The sequence below is a fragment of the Callospermophilus lateralis genome, chromosome 15, assembly GCF_048772815.1.
Source record: "Callospermophilus lateralis isolate mCalLat2 chromosome 15, mCalLat2.hap1, whole genome shotgun sequence".
NCBI lineage: Eukaryota > Metazoa > Chordata > Mammalia > Rodentia > Sciuridae > Callospermophilus > Callospermophilus lateralis.
The window spans coordinates 37,485,889-37,505,044 of NC_135319.1; the positions used below are offsets into that span (position 1 = coordinate 37,485,889).

Here is a 19,156-nt window from a genome sequence, read left to right on the forward strand (position 1 = left end):
TCAAACCTTGCATTAGCTTTCTCTAGACAAAGCCCTTTGGTTTTGTTCTAGTTATGTTTTCAGAGAGTATACCCTATAACAATTCACCCTGATGACCTTCAGTAAAAAATATGAGAAAGCCTTAAAAGGGACAAGGGAAACACCCGCCCCCCTCCATTTTCATGTTTAGAATTTTGGGAAACTGGTATTGCAGAATGCTACTCATTTATTTTCTGTAGACTTAGTCAGTTAGAGCTCAGTGGATGACCTTTCCATGACCTTTGGACCAAACTGGGGATGGGATAAATAAGAGAAATTCTTACTATAACCCCCAAATCACTGACTACAGAAGGAAGAAATGTCATTCCAGCCATAAATTTAAATGTGAGATATTGTGGTGAATTAATTCACGGGTACACTGAATGTGATATGAGTGAAGAGAAGTGAAAATTTGCTTCTTAGAATTCAGTGGGATGGCAGCTACTCATCTTCAAGTTGTAGATAAGTTCCTTTTCATTGGCAGGCAGTCTTTAATGCTTTAAAAGTTTAATACTGTCTGGAGAGGAGTTAAATGCATTTTTAAGTGCCGTTTGTTGTGTGTTCCAGGAAAATGAAGTAGAAATGGGAACATTAAGGTCACAGTGTGTTGTTATTGAAAATGAGTCCCATTTTACCTCTACTTCACTATATTCATATATTTTTCATAAAATGAGTTCATCCATATTTTAAGATTTAAGATCTTACCTTTCAGATCTGCCCTTCTCTAGTGTGCAGCTGATTTTAGTTTTACCTGTGGAGATTCTGTGGAAGGGTTGGCAATTCAATTGTTAAAGCTGTATTTTCTAAGGTTGCCTTGCCTCATTCAAGCCGACAGCTTCTTTAAACAAAACTGGTAGTATGAATTAGTAGAAATAAGATAAAAGTGAAAACATAGATTTTTAAAATGTTATAGTTGGGGGTAAGTGGCACAAAGTTTTGAAATAAAGCTGAAGAATGAATAGTTTGGGGGAGGGTAGTCTTAATTTTGTTCTATATTGTGGGAAAAATTCAGCTCTATCTCCAGATTTAGATAAAGTAGTTTTCATGTGGCTCTTCATTTGCAGGTATGGAGTTTGAAATGGCTTTTCTTCCCTCCACCTTATCCTTAAATTTTGGCAACAGTCAATGAATTTCATAAGTATTCATTGAGTGTCTATAATGTTCTCTAAGCAGTAGTAAAAACATAAAGTCTATGTTCTCCTGGAGATTACTCTTGGCTCATTTCTATAGTGAGGAATGTCTTCTGTTGGCCAACTTGCTATCTGCCAGGCTGTAGAAACTGCTGTCTTCCTGTCAGACACATGCCTTTTGTCCCCCAGGCCCAAATAGAGGAAAAAGGGGAATATCTTGTGTCAATTCCTCCTTCACTACACTCACAAACACTCCCCCAGCTGTTATCTGTAAACATAATAATGGAAAATTTAAGGTATTAATTATCCAAAACAACCTAGAGCAGGCAGTCTCCCGGGGATCTTCATGTGTTATCTTAATCCTGGGTTCTTGGGCTTTGGGTGGGCCCAGTTAATCTGCTTCCTCAAGGGTGACTTCTCCCCTTGGGTCCCGTTGGCATCAAAGATGTGTCTTAGATATTGTCTGATGTCAAGCAGCTTATTCTGACAGTGCTCTCATGAGATAGAGAGTGGGAACAAGCCTGTGACCTGGGTCAGACACAGTCAGGTGGTCACATGACTATCTGAGCGGGAGGGTCTCTGTCCAGAGATCATTCTGAGGTTGGAGGATTCTTCCCCCTTTCACATCCTGCATTCAGACCAGGTCGGTTGCCAGATGTTCCATACACTAAGGGAGTTTAAGATATTCTTGTCAGACAGCTTCAAGGTATGTGAGAGGTACAGCTGTGCTGAAGTGGAGGTTTCTTCTGGAAGTACCTGGGCCTGGGCTAGAAATCAGCAGGACACTGTGCATCATTCTGCTAACTGACATAGTATCTACCCTGAGAGATGTTTATGTGGGCTTTATTGCAATCATTAATCTTATAACCAAAATATGTCTTTTTCTTTTTATTAATGCATATTGTTACACATAATATTTTGGTTCATTTTAATGTAATCATACAAGTGTGGAATATAATTTGCTCCAATTCAGTTCCCACTACTTTTCTTTTCTCTCCCCTCCTTCCTCCTCTTACTTTGCTGATATTCCTTCTATTTCTTTAGAGTTATTTTAAATTTGTTTTTCATAGATAGATGTAAAGGTGAAATTCATGGTGGTGTATTTATACATGAGTTACCGCCCATGTCCTGTATGGGCCATGGAATGGGGTTCCCTTCTGGTGGAATGGGCTGGCTGAGAAATAAAAGCTAAGAAAAATAGAATGGTGAAATAACCACAGAAACAGGAAGTAGTTTCAAAGTAGGGGCAGGACGGGCAAGCTGACCAGGCATATCCAGCTTGAAACAAAGAAAGGACCCTGCATTTGCTTTATTTATATCAGACAACATCAAAGGCTTTCCATGGAAATTTCTTCACCAAAGTAGGATAAAGGTGGGGGCAGATAGGCTGCTCAGTTCCTAAGGGGTGACGCCTTTTTCTGGTGCTGTTGTGCAAGACCTTTCTAGCAGAGTGGTGGGGAAGGTCACATGCATTGGTGATCTGTTAGTGAGAGTGCCACAGGAAGTTCCCAAAGCCAGACCTATCACTTCTCTGGCTGCAATGCCGAGAAAAAGGACCTCACACATTTCATGAATGGCTTCCTGAATACATGCATATGTGACAGTTTGGTTAATTTCATCTCTTTTCTATTTTTGTGGGATAACAACCCCCACACTTTTGTTCCCTCTTATTTTGGCCTAGCTTCTACATATCCAAGAAAATTTTCCACCCTTGAAAGTCTGAATTTGACTTCTTTCATTTAGTATGAAGTTCTCCAGTTCATGTATTTACCAGAAAGTGTTATAATTTGATTCTTCTTTATGGCTAAAACCCCAGGAGCATATTCACCACATTTTATTTATCTATTTGTCTGTTGAAGGGCATCTGGGCTGGTTTCATAATTGAACTATTGAACTGCCACAAAGATTGATGTGATTATATCACTATAGTATGCTAGTGATAGTTTTTTGGGTTAAATACCAAGGAATGGGATAGCTGGGTCATTCCTAGCTATTGGAATGATGGTTCCATTCCTAGTTTTTGAGGAATCCTGATACTGTTTTCCAAAGTGGCTGTACTGATTTGTAGTCCTGCCAAAAATGTCTTTGCCAGCCTGTATCATTAATTGTGTTCTTGATAATTGCAATTCTGAGTAGAATGAGATGAAATCTTAGTGTAGTTTTGGTTAGCCTTTCTCAAAAAGTTGAATTTTTTTTCTTCTATTTGTTGATCATTTTTATTTCTTTTTTTATTGATTTTTTATAACATGACAGTGGAATGCATTAGAATTCATATTACACATATAGAGCACATTTTTTTCATATCTCTGGTTATATATAAAGTATATTAACACCAATTCGTGTCTTCATACATGTACTTTGGATAATAATGTCCATCATATTCCACCATCATTTCTAACCCCCTGCCCCCTCTCTTCCCCTCCCACTCCTCTGCCCTATCTAGAGTTCATCTAATCCTCCCATGCTCCCCATTTCTACTCCACTATGAATCAGCCTCCTTAAATCAGAGAAAACATTCAGCATTTGTTTTTTGGGGATTGGCTAACTTCATTTAGCATTGTCTTCTCCTCTAACTCCATCTATTTACCTTCAAATGCCATGATTTTATGCTCATTTATTGCTGAGTAATATTTCATTGTGTTTTTTTTTTTTTTGTGTGTGTGTGTGTATATATGCCACCTTTTTTTTACCCATTCATCTACTGAAGGGCATCTAGGTTGGTTCCACAGTTTAGCTATTGTGAATTGTGCTGCTATAAACATTGATGTGGCTGTGTCCCTGTAGTATACTGTTTTTAAGTCCTTTAAAAATATGGAACACTTCATGAATTTGTGTGTCATCCTTGCGCAGGGACCATGCTAATCTTCTCTGTATCGTTCCAATTTTAGTGTATGTGCTGCCGAAGCAAGCACAGGCCATTTGTATTTTTTATTTTGAGAAGTGTCTGGTTCCTTTGCCTTTTTATGAATCAAGTTTTTTTTTCCTGGTGTGGGGATAGATATTTTAGAGCTTTATATATACTTGATATTAATCCTGTGGCTGGGGGTCAGGTGGGAAAGAACTTCCATTCTGTAGATTCTCTCTTTATGCTCTTAACTTTTTTCTTTGCTGTGGAGAAGTGCTGTAATTTTATGCTATCCCACTTATTAATTATTGGTTTTATTTTTTATGCTTTAGGAGTCTTATTAAGGAAGTTGGTGCTTGTGCCAGGATATTGGAGTCTTGACCCTGTGTTTTTTGTTTGTTTGTTTTTCCAGCAGTTGCAAAGTTCCTAGTCTAATTCCTAAGTCTTTTATCAATCATGAGAGATGAGAAATAGGGATCTAGTTTCATTCTTCTACATATTGATATCCTGATTTTTCAGCACCATTTGTTAAAAAAGGTTATTTTTTCTCTAACATATGTTTTTGGCACCTCTATTGAGTGTCAGATGGCTCTATTTATATGGGTTTGTCTGTGTGTCTTCTGTTCTGTTCCATTGGTCTTCATGTCTCTTTTGCTGTCAATACTATACTGTTTTTGTCAGTATAGCTCAGAAGTATGATTTGAAGTCTGGTATTGTGGTGCCTCATGCATTGCTCTTCTTTTTCAAGTTTGCTTTCTTCTGTGTTCTGTAGTTCTCATTGTAATAGTCTTTCATTTCCTTGGTTAGATTTATTCCCAAGTATTTATTTTTTTAGTTTGTTGTAAATGGGGGAATAGATTTCCTGATTTCTTTCTCAGCAGATTTATTATTGGAGTATAGGAAAACAACTGATTTATGTATGCTGCTTTTGTGTCCTGCTACTATTCTAAATATTTTTTATAAGCTCTAGAAGTATTCTGGTGTTTTTTTTTTTTATTTGAGGAGGGGGGGTCTTCTAAAGATAGGGTCATGTCATCAGCAAACAGACAATTTGACTTCTTTTCCTATTTGAACCTCTTTAATTTTCTTCACTTACCTAGCTCTGGCTAGAGTTTAAAGGACTATGTTAAGTAGCAGTGGTGAGAGTGGTCATCCTTGTTTATTTAGTGTTTAGAGAAAATGCTTTCAGTCTTCTCCATTCAATATTATGTTGGCCTTAGGTGTGTTATATATAGCCTTTACAGTTTTGAGATTAGTTCCTTCTATCCCCAATTTCTCCGGCATTTTAAACATAAATGGGTGCTGGCCTATGTCAAATGCTTTTTTTTTTTTTTTTTTTTTTTTTGCATCTATTGAGATAATCACATGATTTTTATTTTCAACTCTATGTGTGTGGTGAATTACATTTATTGATTTGTGTATGTTGAATCAAACTTGCATTCCTGAATAAAACCACTTAATCATGGTGTATCTTCTTAATATGTTTTACAATGCAATTATCCAATATTTGGGAAGGATTTTTGCATCTATGTTCATCAGGAATATTGGTCTGTGGATTTCTTTCCTTAATGTGCCTTTGTCTGGTTTTGGTATCAGGGTGATACTGGCTTCATAGATTGAATTTGGGAGTGTTCCCTCCATTTCTATGTCATAGAATAATTTGAGGAAGAATGGAGTTACTTCTGCTATAAAGGTCTGGTATATTTCAACAGAGAATCCGTATGGTGCTGATCTTTTCTTTTTTGTAAGGCTTTAAAATGCTTCTTCAATCTCATTGCTTGATATTGGCCCTATGATTTTAATGTCTGGTTTGAGAAATTAGATGAAATATAGATTGGCTTACCTCTAAGTGTGACCTGCCATTTTTCTCATGCAGCTTTTAAATTTCTATATTTATTCTGTATGCTAGGCATTTTCATTACAACATGCCTTGGTAAGGATCTTTTATGATATTTCTTGTGTGAAATTCTAATGGTCTCTATTTGAATTTCTATCTCATTCTTAAGGTTTTGAAAATTTGTTGACATTATTTCATTGAGTAGGTTGTGCATTCCTTTAGTTTGCATTTTGGAGCCTTTTGTTTATACCAATAATTCTTAGGTTTGGTCTCCTAACATCATCTATATTTCTTGAATATTCTGGTCATTGTTTCTTTTTTTAGTCAAGACTATACTTTCTCTTCAAGTTCTGAGAATCTGTCTTCATTGGTGATGCTTTCCAAATGTTTTTAATTTGAGCTATGGAATCTTTCATTTTAAGGATTTCTCTTTTGTTCTTTTTCAGAATCTCTCTCTTTTTATTGAAATTATGTTCACTTCCTATATTATTTAAATGAATTACTTACATCTTGTTTTAGCTCACTGAACATTTTTAACTATGAACTTTCTAAATTGTTCCCATAACATTTTTTCCACTGTGGTTTTGATGGGACCAGTTGTTGAAGTGGTTGTAAGCTGTTTGGGGTGGTTTATTCCCTTGCTTTTTCATACTGCTTGTTTGTGCACCAATCTTCTGCAACAATTATCATTTCTATTTTCATGCAGGGGACCATTTAGTGAACTTATTTCTCTTAAGAGCCCCAGGCAGTGTGAATATCCACCTATTGATATTTTCACTCAGTGTGTGTCCTTTGCTATTTCCAGGATCAGCACCATTTTGAGAGAAGACATAAATCTTATTTAGTAAAATCACTGCAGAGCAAATCCATGTGCTAATTAACCTTAGGAAAAACAAAAAACATGTTTAAAATATAGTTCCTTTAAAATAGTCCCTTTAATCCAGGTAATGTTCTGCAATATGTTGAAAAATTAGTTATTTAAGATAGCAAAATTATGGCTACATTATCTGGGGACAGAAAATGGAAGGAAATAAAAATTGGGTGAAAGAAAATATAGAAAATAATAATACAATTCAAGATAAAAAGAAGAAAAAGATGGATGGAGGAATTTGAGACAGCAGCAGGAAATGTAAAAGGAAGAAGAGGGGGTTAGAAGAGCAAGAGTAAATCTCAGCAGGGGGAAAAATGAATTATTCCAGTTAATACTTTAAAACTTGGAAGAAATTCAATTGAATGTGTTCAAGTCACATGAATTGTGAGTATCTGCTCCACTCCACCATGATCTTTTTGGGGCAGCACTTCCAAGTTCCTTGTGCTTATCTGCAGCTATGGGTCCTGCAGATGCAGGCTCTCTGTGGATCATCTGTGGCACAGAAGCTAATTTCCTGGCTGGAGTATTTCACAGGGTTTTATCTATCACCATGATAGGGATAGATTGTCAGTTTTCCTGTCTTTGCCTGGGTTCCTGCAGAGGCTATGTTGAGTGCTGGGTCAGGCCCAGGGTTCTCCAGAAGTTATTAGCTCTTGGGTTTTTTCTACCCCACTTCTTTTTCCTAAAGTGAGGGGGAGGGTGTTTCAGTAACTTTCAATCAGCCAGTATCCCTCTACAAGTTTCTTCTAGATGGACAACCCATTTCAGAGTTATTGTCTTTGGTTTTATCTGTTGCAATTTGAAGGTGGGAAAACTGTGTTGATATAATTTCTTCTAGGGCAATTGGCTAGCCGTGAATTTACAAATGGTTGTCACACTCTGCATGGCTTTCAATCCACAATTTGGGTTAAGCTGTTTGAGCTCCTTCATGGTCTTTGCTGTTCCTGTTGCATTTTGACTTAGTCTGCTATTCTTTCCAATTGTTGTTAAGGAAGAAAGTTTTTGTGGTTTTCCTCTCCCTCTTTCTCCCTCTGCTAACTCTTTTCCTGATCCCACCCAGCTTAGTGTTAAGGGTCAAGGAATTCTGTCCTTATTTTCTGCTCTGGCAACCAAATTCCATGTCCCTCTAAGTCTCAAATTGTCCAATATTGAGTTTTAAGTGTTTCTTTTGTCACCCACATCTCTGGTTAGCTGCTTCCTTTTTGGTCTATGGAAGGATTGGGAGTTGCTACCTAGATCTGCTTTACTATCTTCTTTTTGAGAATACGTCTCTTATAGTATATTTTAGACAAAGAAGTAGAGACTATTCCATTGCCTATTTTTCTGTATTGAATAAACATAGTTTTGAAGAGCAATTTGAAGTCTTTCTCCAAGGTCACTTGGTAAATAGATAGCCCAACTGGGATCTAATCCAGGACCCAATTTAAAAAATAAATAAATCTAGGCTCTTAAGCCTCTCCACAAATAAATCATATTTCTCACAATTTTTTTACTCTCATTTTTGAAATGCATAAATTTTATGATTAATTAAATGTCAGTGCAGTTAAAGAGATTAATAACTTGAAAGTAACTTTACTTTCACTATATTTTTTCTTACAAAAGTAAAAATACCCTTCTGTGTAAGATGGCACCCCAAATTATTTTATATTTAAAAGTGATCCTTTGTCTTAGTTTATTTTCTGCTTCTATAACTGACTGCCACAGACTGGGTAATTTATAAATAAAAGAGTTCAGCTCATGGTTTTGGAAGTCTTAAGAGTATGGTGTTGGCATCTGCTTCTCATCTGGTGAAAATTTTCTGACTGGGTCATTACCTAGTGAGCATCCGTAGTGAAAGAACAAAAAAAGCAGAGACAGCTTACTTTTATTTAAAAAAGCCACTCCTGTGATAGTCTATTAATCCACAAATGCATTAATCCATGAACATATTCATCCACTCAAAGGCATAAACCTCATCATTCAATCATCTTTTAATGGTCTCATCTGATCTTATCTCTTTATACCTTTCAATAAGGATTTTGGTGGGGACATTCAACCCATAGTACCTTTATACTAAAAAACTAAAAGTGCCTTTATACTAAAAAATATATGCTGTGAACTACTCTACTATCCTCTGAGCTTCTTGAGGGCAAGGGAAATGATTTTATTCAACCTTGAATTCCCACTTCCAGGGCTTATCTGTGTCTGTCAGTTAAAAGGAAGGCAGTAAATGTTAAGTGCTTAAGTGAATAGATCAATGAATTCCATTGCTAATAAAGTAGAACAGTGGCCCAGTTAGCTACAATAAAATGGGAGTTAGCTATAATTTCAGGTATTTTTAGAATAATTACCAGAATAGAGATCAAGAGATGCCTATGCAGTTGCTAGCCCTCTAGTGAATCCAAAGGGATAAACTGGTGTGTATGCTGAATATGATGCCAAGGACAGTAGAAGAGGAAGTCCCTTAACATCTGGCTCCTGTAGTGGAAGGACTGATTCAGTACCACTGAGTCCTTTTGTGGAAACTTCTGTATTCATTTCTGTAATGTAAATATGTGCAGACAGTCTAATGGTTATGTGTTTGGAAATGCAATGTGCGAAAGCGTTGAGCTGAAATGAATAATTGAATAACAAAGTATTCGTAATCCCCCCAAATATGGGAGACAGATACCAGAACCAAATAAAAAGACCAGAACAGTTAAAAAGGGAAAATGATTTTTCACATATTCTTCCCATTTTGTTCACTTAAAATTGATGCCAAGAGGACTCAGCTTGAGAGAACAAAATGATTCAATCCATTTTTTAAAATTTAACTGTCTGTTTGACACTGGTGTGTATTTTGTTTCCCTGAATCCCATTAAGTAGATAGTTATTTAAATTTCACACATGCAACCTGAAAAAGAAAAAAAAAAACAGTAACTTCTATATTATATCTGGAGAAAGCACATTGAGTGTTGAGATTCCCAAAGAATTAATTAATTGTTTTCTACCTTGTAATTATATGAAGACTAATGAGGGGTACTGAATATTTTAAAGATATGGCATTCTTATGTTTCTTTGTTTTTATTTTTCTCTTTGTAATTTTTCTAATGATTTTAATGAAACAGTCCTCTGTTTATGAGAAACTAGAGGAAACTTAATATCCCCAAATTAGGGAAAACAAACAAAATAGAGAAAAACATTTAGCATTTAGCAAAATTTGTTCCTTGAATTGTACTTTGCAATATGATTTGAGATTTCTTTTTTATTAAGGCTGATTTGGAATAGAAAAAGTGAACCCCAGGAGAGTGCTCTAAGCTTCTATAGCTCTTGTCTGAAGTGAATGGTGTTTCATTAATTTCATGTGAATTCTTCTAATGTGACAGTATAATTATAATATTATACAGTTTAGCAAGATGGCTTTAAATGATCTGCCAGTACAACCCCAGAAATGAAGGGTCATGCAGGGTACAAGAAGTCTTCAAGATTCCATTTCGAAAACTAAGTACTCTTGGCAAGGGAAAAAGTGCTAATGTGTTTCTATATTTGAGGTGACTCCCATTACTCACAAGGTACCTTACAACTTAGTGTGATGACTCTAATTCTTTGAATCACCTCAGTTTACAATTCTTTTTACTTTGGAAAAATGTACTGATCAAGAATGTAGTCAGATCAGAAAGATAAAGCACTTCTTGCTTTGGTATGATGTGGGAGAAATATAATTCTGGATATTACAAATTCACTCAGAATAAAGTAGGGGACTTTTGGGGGATTGATGGGCAAAACTTTTGTTCTTTATAAAACAGCTTCCTATAGTTCATCACTGAGAGCACATTGACATTCAGAACATTCCATGAGAGTTTAATTGGCTATTTCAGTATTGCCCATTCAAATTTGTCCACATCTATCAATTTTCTAGCATACTGGACCTCCTATTGCTTTTAATGGAGGTTGGAGGTAAAAGAGAACTATAGTATCAGATGTAATCTCAGCTTCATGAGAAATTACATTTCTTTACTCTCTGGTGTGTTTAGGTCTCTACTCTGTAACACAGAGTTCAATTTTCACCACCTCAGTACAGCATGGGGAAAGGAGAATTCAATCAAGAAACTAGGAAAGGGAAATAAGAGCTGGACTTCACTATTTTCATCTTGGTACTTTAATCCCCTCTAGGGTGCTAAAACAACCAGAAAGTTGAGTAGAGGAAAAAAATTTCAAATCAATTATATAGCATAGTGGAGAACTAATACATATAATGCTTTGTTTTATTTTTTCAGTTAATGATATTAGGGAAATAGTCACAGGGTCCCAATGGTACATTGTAGTGAAAATAACTAGGGATTTATGTGTTGTGGGGCTGTGAATAATTGCTTTGGAGTCTTTGGACATACATTTATTCATTTATAAAATGGTTATATAAAGTAACTCTTAAGTCCTGAAATGTGTTCACTCCCAATTTTACATATCTACCACCTTGTAACTAGTGTCCTGTGCTAGGATCAATATATTGGGGTTCCATTTATAAATGTAAAAAACTAGCAATTACATTTTGTATTCATTTCCAAAGAAAGTGTAAAGTTTAAGAGCTATCAAAAAGCTTAATCTTTTGCATTGACATATTAAAAATTAATGAACTGTTTAATCATCACATGTTACTATGAATTATAAATATTTGATAGAAAAAATATCCTTACACAGTTTTTAATCCTGGAGGATCTAAATGTTTTAGAAATGCAATTTTGAAATAGTATTTATGCATTGAAACACAATCAGACACATTCTGGTACATTTTTTACAGATAATCAATCTTAAAATATGAAGTTCTTTCACAAACAATTTTCCTTGTATCCTCTGGATTGGTAAGGGGCAAATTCTAGCACAGTGCCAACATTAGTGCTTTTCAAAGCTAATACATTTTATATGCACAAAACTCAAGCCTAAAAATCAGTACTGTTAAGTAATACAAATTTCACATTATTTCTTAACCTTTAGGAGAAAGTAGTATATCTTTTGCATCATTTTTTTTCTAATTCATCATAGCTAAATAGGAGTAGCATTTAAAGAATTGTAGGAGCATAGATAGAGAATACATTTGAATTTAAAGGAAACACACATTCACTGCACTCTAAAAACATTCTTAACCAAAAACTGCAATAAATAATTAAATAAGCAAGAAGGCAGACAAGCAGGCAAGAAAACTAGTGAATGATGAACAATAAATATTGTCTTCCTTTTTTTCCTCTTTTGTCATAAAAAAGGAATGAATTTTCTGTTCACAGTCATAATAGAAAGTGATTGGATATATGCTTGTGAAAAAAGTATTAGTATTAGAGAAAAATTTATTCAATTCTAAGAGTAGTATTCTGATGAATAAAAACATGACCTATTTGATGAATTATTCAGTTATTGAAATGATAATTCTGTACCTAAAATATGTATCTACCATATAGGTTGTATATGACTGACTGAAATTCTTAAATATTTTGAATGCCATCCATAGTGTAATATAGAAACAATACTTAGGATATAAGGTAATTTGAATAAAGGTTAGTACAAATTTTGACATAAAGTTTGATTCACTTGTTTTGAAAGTCTCATTCATATTTAAAAAGGAGGTACTTAAAAATAGAGTAAAACCTTCTGACATTATTAATACAGGTATATGATCAGTTAATGGAAAATTGGTTAAAGTAGCAAATTTCAAAATGGATGCATAAAGAGATTTTTTTTTACATTTAAAGCACACAAATGTATCTTCATTTACTAATCTTTGATGATAAGGCAAGAACTTTCTATAAATTTTCATCTTAAAATTGAAGATTCAAATTTTATATATATAAATAACTAATGCATTATCTATTATTTTCCTTTAGCCATTTACCTATTAGTATGCTAGAAATAATTTGGTTAATTTTTTAGCCTTTTTTTTATGGTATTGGGGATCACACTCAGGGTTTTGTACTTGCTAGTCAAGCCCTTTACATCTGAGCATTACCTCCAGGCCCTGTTTTCCTTTTAAGAGGAGTAAGAACACTAGCCAAGATAGCTGACTGAAGAATCCTTCTGTTTTTATAATTTTTTACCCTAAATCATTTGAAGACATCTCACCATATTTAATCTAATGGCAGTTTTCAGTGACTTATTTATTCTTTCTCAATGACTCAGCTTGATTTTCTTAGAAATAATCTTTTCTATTCATATTTTATGTTTCGATAACAGCTTATTACATTACTATGTAATTAAATTCCTTCCTTTATTGACTTGCCCTATTATGTTTTATAAAGACAATCACAAGTATCATCAATGAGGAATGATTAAATAAGTTTTGAGTGTACCCTCAAACATCACTAAATAAATAAAACAGTCAATTTATCCAAATTCTATTAATTGCTGTATTAACAGTCTAAAATTCTGAAAGTCAAGAAATTGTGCACTAGCTGGAAACCATTGAAAAATTACTTTAATCTTTTTTTTTTTTTTTTTTTTTGTATGCATCCAGGGAATCCCATTGCAATAGTTACAAAACAATTGAATGGTGTTTTACAAAGCGTTAAGCAACTGTATCAGATTTGGCTTCTTGGAAGTCAGCACTTCTGAGCCATCAGGAACAGGAAGTTCTCTAAGATCTGATAACAAGGAGGCAGAGATTAAAGGGGCAATTAATGCTCTATGGTAGAATAAGCATTTTCTCACCCTCAGGATTTAAAATAATAATAAAAGCATTCTAGAAGCAGTGTTAACCAATGTAGATAATAAGCAGACATTCATGGTTTCTAGGATACTTAAGGCAGATCCCATTGCCAAACGTCTTAATGACTTTCTCTTCACATGGGAGTCAGAAAATGTTTTCTGCCATAAAGGAAAGTTTTTAATATGCTTGCATCAATTCCAACTCAACAATGTATGCATGTTCACCATCAGGACACAGGGATGGAATTGGAGAGGAAGAGATTATTGTCTCTGAAAAATAAAGCAGAAATGTCCCCAAACAAAACAAAGCAGAGCAACCCAAAACAAAACAACCAACAAACAAATTAACTAACAAACATTACCACAATGAATTGAGCGACAAATCAAACCTCTTGACTTCACATTCTACTCCAAGCCTGACCTCATTTTTTTAATGCTCTTTTTCAGTAAAGTATCTAGAAACTAGAGTTGTCAATACTTGCCACCCAATGCCTTTTCTCCTATTTCCTGTTGTCTAAACCAATGTTCTCTTCTGCTAAACTGTTCTTGTCAATTTCCTGTTGTCTAAACCAACATTCTCTTCTGCTAAACTGTTCTTGTCAATGTCAATATTGACCTCTATGTTGATAAATCCAATGATGAATTCAGTCTGCACCTTATATGACCTATTGCAGCATTTGACCCAGTTACCATAACCTGCTTTTATACATATGTTTTTACATGGTTCCTGAAGTCCTTACAACTCCTCCTAGTTTAACTTCTATTTCATTAGCCACCCTAAGTCTACTTTCTTTTTTGAAAAAAAAATATTTATTTATTTATTCTAATTAAGTGTATATGACAGCAGAATGCATTTTGATTCATTGTACACAATTACAACACAACTTTACATTGCTATGGTTGTACACATGTAGCATCGTACCATGTGTTTAGTCATACATGTACCTAGGTTAATGATCTCCATCTCATTCCACCATCTTTCCTGCCCCCATGCCTCCTTCCCTTCCCTCCCTCCCCTTTGTCCAATCAAAGTTCCTCCATTTTTCCCATGCCCCCACGCCCCATTATGGATCAGTGTCCACTTATCAGAGAGAACATTCGGCTTTTATGTTTTGGAATTGGCTTGTTTTGCTTAGCATGATATTTTCCAACTCTATCCATTTACCTGCAACTGCCAAAATTTTGTTCTTTTAGTGTTGATTAATATTCAGTTGTGCGTACATACCACAGTTTCTTTATCAATTCATCTATTGAAGGGCATCTATGTTCCTTCCACAGTTTAGCTATTGTGAATTGAGCTGCTATAAACATTGATGTGTATTCTGATTTTAAATCCTTTGGGCATAGACTAAGGAGTGGGATAGCTGGGTTAAATGGTGGTTCCATTCCAAATTTCCTAAGAAATCTCCACACTGCTTTCTAGATTGATTGCACAAATTTGCAGTCCTGTCAACAATGTATGAGTGTGCCTTTCCCCCCACATCCTCGCCAACACTTATTGTTGTTTGTATTCTTGATAACTGTCATTCTGTCTGGAGTGAGATAAAATTTTAGAGTAGTTTTGATTTGCATTTCTCCAATTACTAGAGATGTTTAACATTTTTTCACATGTTTGTTGATCGGTTGTCTATCTTCTTCTGAGAAGTATTTGTTCAGCTTCTTAGCCCATTTATTGATTGTTTTTTTTTTTTTAGGTGTTAAGTGTTTTGAGTTCTTTATATATTCTGGTGATTAGTGCATATCTGAAATGCATATGGCAGAACTTCGCTCCCAAAATGTATGCTCTCTTTTCTTCTCATAGACTGTTTCTTTTGCTGAAAAGAAGCTTTTTAGTTTGAATCCATTCGATTTATTGATTCTTTTTAGTTTGAATCCATTCGATTTTTATTTCTTGTGTTTTAGGAGTCTTCGTAAGGAAGTTGAGGCCTAATCCAACATGATGAGGATTTGTACCTACTTTTTTCTCTATTAGGCACAGGGTCTCTGGTTTAATTGCAAGGTTCTTGATCCACTTTGAGTTAAGTTTGGTGCATGGTGAGAGATAGGGGTTTAGTTTCATTTTGTTGCATTTGGCTTTCCATTTTTCCAAGCACTATTTGTTGAAAAGGCTATCTTTTCTCCAATGTATGTTTTTGGCACCTTCGTTATTATAGCTTTGTAGTATAGTTTAAGGTCTGATATTGTAATGCTTTTTGCTTCACTCTTCTTGCTAAGGATTGCTTTGACTATTCTGGGTCTCTTGGTTTTCCAAATGAATTTCATGATTGCTTTTTCTATTTCTATAAGGAATGATGTTGGTATTTTCATTGTAATCACATCGAATCTGTAGAACACTTTGGGTAGTATGGTCATTTTGGCAATATTAATTTTGCCTATTCAAGAGTATGGTAGATCTTGCCATCTTCTAAGGCCTTCTTCAATTTCTTTCTTTAGTGTTCTGTAGTTTTCATTGTAGAAGTCTTTCACCTCTTTTGTTGATTCCCAAGTTTTTATTTTTTATTTTTTGAGCCTATTGTGAATGGGGTAGTTTTCCTAGTTTATCTTTCAGAGGATTCATCAGTGATGTATAGAAATGCATTTGATTTATGGGTATTGATTTTATATCCTGGTAGTTTTCTGAATTCATTAATTAATTCTAGAAGTGTTCTGGTGGAGTTTTTTGGATCCTGTAAGTATAGAATCATGTCATCAGCAAATAATGATACTTTGAGTTCTTCTTTTCCTATTTTATCCCTTTAATTTCTTTTGTCTATCTAATTGCTCTGGCTAGAGTTTCAAGGACTATGTTGAATAGAAATGGTGAAAGAGGGCATCCCTGTCTTTTTCAGTTTTTAGAGGAAAAGCTTCCAATTTTTCTCCATTTACAATTATGTTGGCCTTGGGTTTAGTATAGATAGCTTTTATAATGTTGAGGTATATTCCTACTATCCCTAATTTTTTTAGTGTGTTGAACATGAAAAGGTGCTATATTTTGTCAAATGCTTTCTCTGCATCAATTGATATAATCATATGATCCTCATCTTTAAGTCTATTGAGATTGTGAATTATATTTATTGATTTCCATATGTTGAAAAAAACTTGCATTCCTGGAATGAATCCCACTTGATCATGGAACATTCTTTTCTTTTTTTAATTTAATTAATTAATTTTTTTTTAGAGAGAGAGAGAGGGAATTTTTTAATATTTATTTTTTAGTTTTCGGTGGACACAACATCTTTTATTTTTATGTGGTGTTGAGGATTGAACCCAGTGCCCTGTGCATGCCAGGCGAGCACTTTACCGCTTGAGCCACATCCCTAGCCCTGGAACATTCTTTTCTTAATATGTTTTTGTAGGCAATTTACCAAAATTTTTTTGAGAAATTTTGCATCTATGTTCATCAGGGATATTGGTCTGAAATTTTCTTTCCTTGATGTGTCTCTGCCTGGTTTAGTATTAGGATATTACTATCTTCATAGAATGAGTTTGGAAGGGTTCCCCTGTTTTATATTTCATGAAGTAATTTGAGGAGTAATTCTCCTTTATAGGTTTTGTAGAGCTTAGCTGTGAATCTGTCTGGTCCTAGGCTTTCCTTGGTTTGTAGACTTTTGCTGGCATCTTCTATTTCACTGCCTGAAATTGACCTGTTTAAATTGTGTATATCCTCTTGACTCAGTTTGGATTGATCATATGCCCCTAGAAATTTGTTAGTGTCTTTGAGGTTTTCTATTTTACTGGAGTATAAATTTTCAAAATAGTTTCTAATTTTCTTCTGTATTTCAATAGTGTCTGTCATGATACTTCCTTTTTCATCATGAATATTAGTAATTTAAGATTTCTCTCTAATTCTTTTTGGTAGGGTGGCTAAGGGTTTGTCACTTTTATTTATCTTTTCAAAGAACTAGCTTTTTGTTTTGTCAATATTTTGAATTATTTCTTTTGTTTCAATTTTGTTGATTTCTATCCTGATTTAATTATTTCCTGTCTTCTACTACTTTTGGTACTGGTTTGTTCTTCTTTTTCTAGGGCTTTGAGATGTAGTATCAGGTCATTTATTTGTTGACATTTTATTCTTTTAATGAACAAGTTTGATGCAATGAGCTTTCTTCTTAGCACTGCCTTTGTTGTGTCCCAGGGATTTTGATATGTTGTATCAGAGTTCTCGTTTACCTCTAAGAATTTTTTTTTAATCTCCTCACTGATGTCTTCTTCTGTTATCCATGAGTCATTCAATAGCATATTGTTTAGTCTCCAGGTATTGAAGTAGCTTATTTTTATTTTATTTCCTCCTCATGAAATATTTTGCTGAGGATTCGGAGTAGTGCAGAGTTTCTCACTGTCAATTCTTTTAACTTTTGTTTATCATGAAAGATTTTTATTTTGTCATGAAATCTGAAGCTTAATTTTGCTGGTTATAAGATTTTTTTTGTCATCCATTTTCTTTTAGAGCTTGGTATATGTTGTTTGAGGATCTCCTGGCTTTGTGGGACTAGCTTATAAAATGTGCTGAGATTTAAATTGGTCTCCCCCCTATATGTGATCTGATTCCTCTCTCTTTTGGACTTTAAGATCATAACTTTAATCTGCATGCTAGGCATTTTCATTATAATGTGCCTTGGTATAGATCTGTGGTGATTTTGTACATTTGGTGTCATATGTAGAATGAAATAATATAGGAAAGTGGAATACAAACAGGAAAAAAATACCATTGTAATGGTCCTGGTTCTGAAATGTCCTATTATTATTTTACAAGATAGTCACCAAGCTGAGGATATTTTCTTTCATGAGTATATAAGCTCTCTATTTCTTCTGTGAAATTCTGCATACTTGATGAATAGTCATTTAGTACACAGGTACATTAAAATATTCATGACGTGGCTTCTGCAGTAAAGCAGCCTGCTCAATCACTTTAAGGATGTTTTTTTCTTGGATGTTCCCTGAACTTTACCTCCCCAAAGAAACTCATCCAAAATAAAATAACCCTTCTCAAAATTAAAGACAATATCAAGTTCACACACACTGCCAAAATACTTGTCAAGTAATTCCACATAATAATGAATTATTTCCGGGTCAATTAGTTCTTTGTCCTGGTCCTCTATAGCACAGCAAATATACAGACTAGCATATCCTTTGTGAACAATTTTCAGATCTAGCCACTCAAGGAAGCTGCACGTTTTAGGTTTCCGTGCTAAAATGGTTTGCACAAGTTCTCTTATGATCTTTTTCTTCTCTTTGTCTGACAGTGGGATGTACCATTTCTTCAGTCAAAACTTTCTTCAGTGGAAACTGATGACTAAAAAGCAACATAAACTTCATGGTGACCACTGGCTGTGAACATGGTAAAGCTCAACCAGAGTGGGTGATGGTGGCTGAAGGGAGGTCCCTGCTGCTTTGCTGAGGAAAAGAAGCCCTAAGTTTACTTTCTTGATTCCCCTTCTCTTAGAACTTTGGAGTATCCAAGTGAACAATCCTTCTTGTATCAACAACTGCTTAGTAGGTCTTACCTCTTTTCAAGGTTTTTAATATCATATATTTGCTATTGGTAGCTGTGCTGAAAAAAAAAATACCTGAGGAAATCATATTAAAAGGGAAAAAGTTTTACTTTGGCTCACAGATTCAGAAGTTTTAGTCCATGATTATTTGTTTCCACTCTTTTTGGGTCTGTGGTGAGGCTGAACATCATGGTGGAGAGCATGTTGTGGAATAAAGCTGTTTGTATCATAGAAGCTAGAAAGCATAGAGAGAGAAAGAGGCCAGAGTCCCCAAATCCTAACTTTCTTCAAACATCTCCACCAAAGGTTCTACCATCTTCCTATAGTGTCACAAGC

The 19,156-nt window shown here is 34.7% G+C and overlaps 1 non-coding gene and 1 pseudogene across 1 annotated transcript; both read right to left on the bottom strand.

Moving 5' to 3' along the window:
• Nucleotides 1-3,953: 3,953 nt before the first annotated feature.
• Nucleotides 3,954-4,060, bottom strand: LOC143381678 (U6 spliceosomal RNA). Its single transcript, XR_013088851.1, has one exon. It is a non-coding gene; the product is annotated as a U6 spliceosomal RNA (small nuclear RNA).
• Nucleotides 4,061-18,170: 14,110 nt separating this feature from the next.
• On the bottom strand, nt 18,171-18,644 carry LOC143381427 (AP-1 complex subunit sigma-2 pseudogene; annotated as a pseudogene).
• Nucleotides 18,645-19,156: the final 512 nt, after the last annotated feature.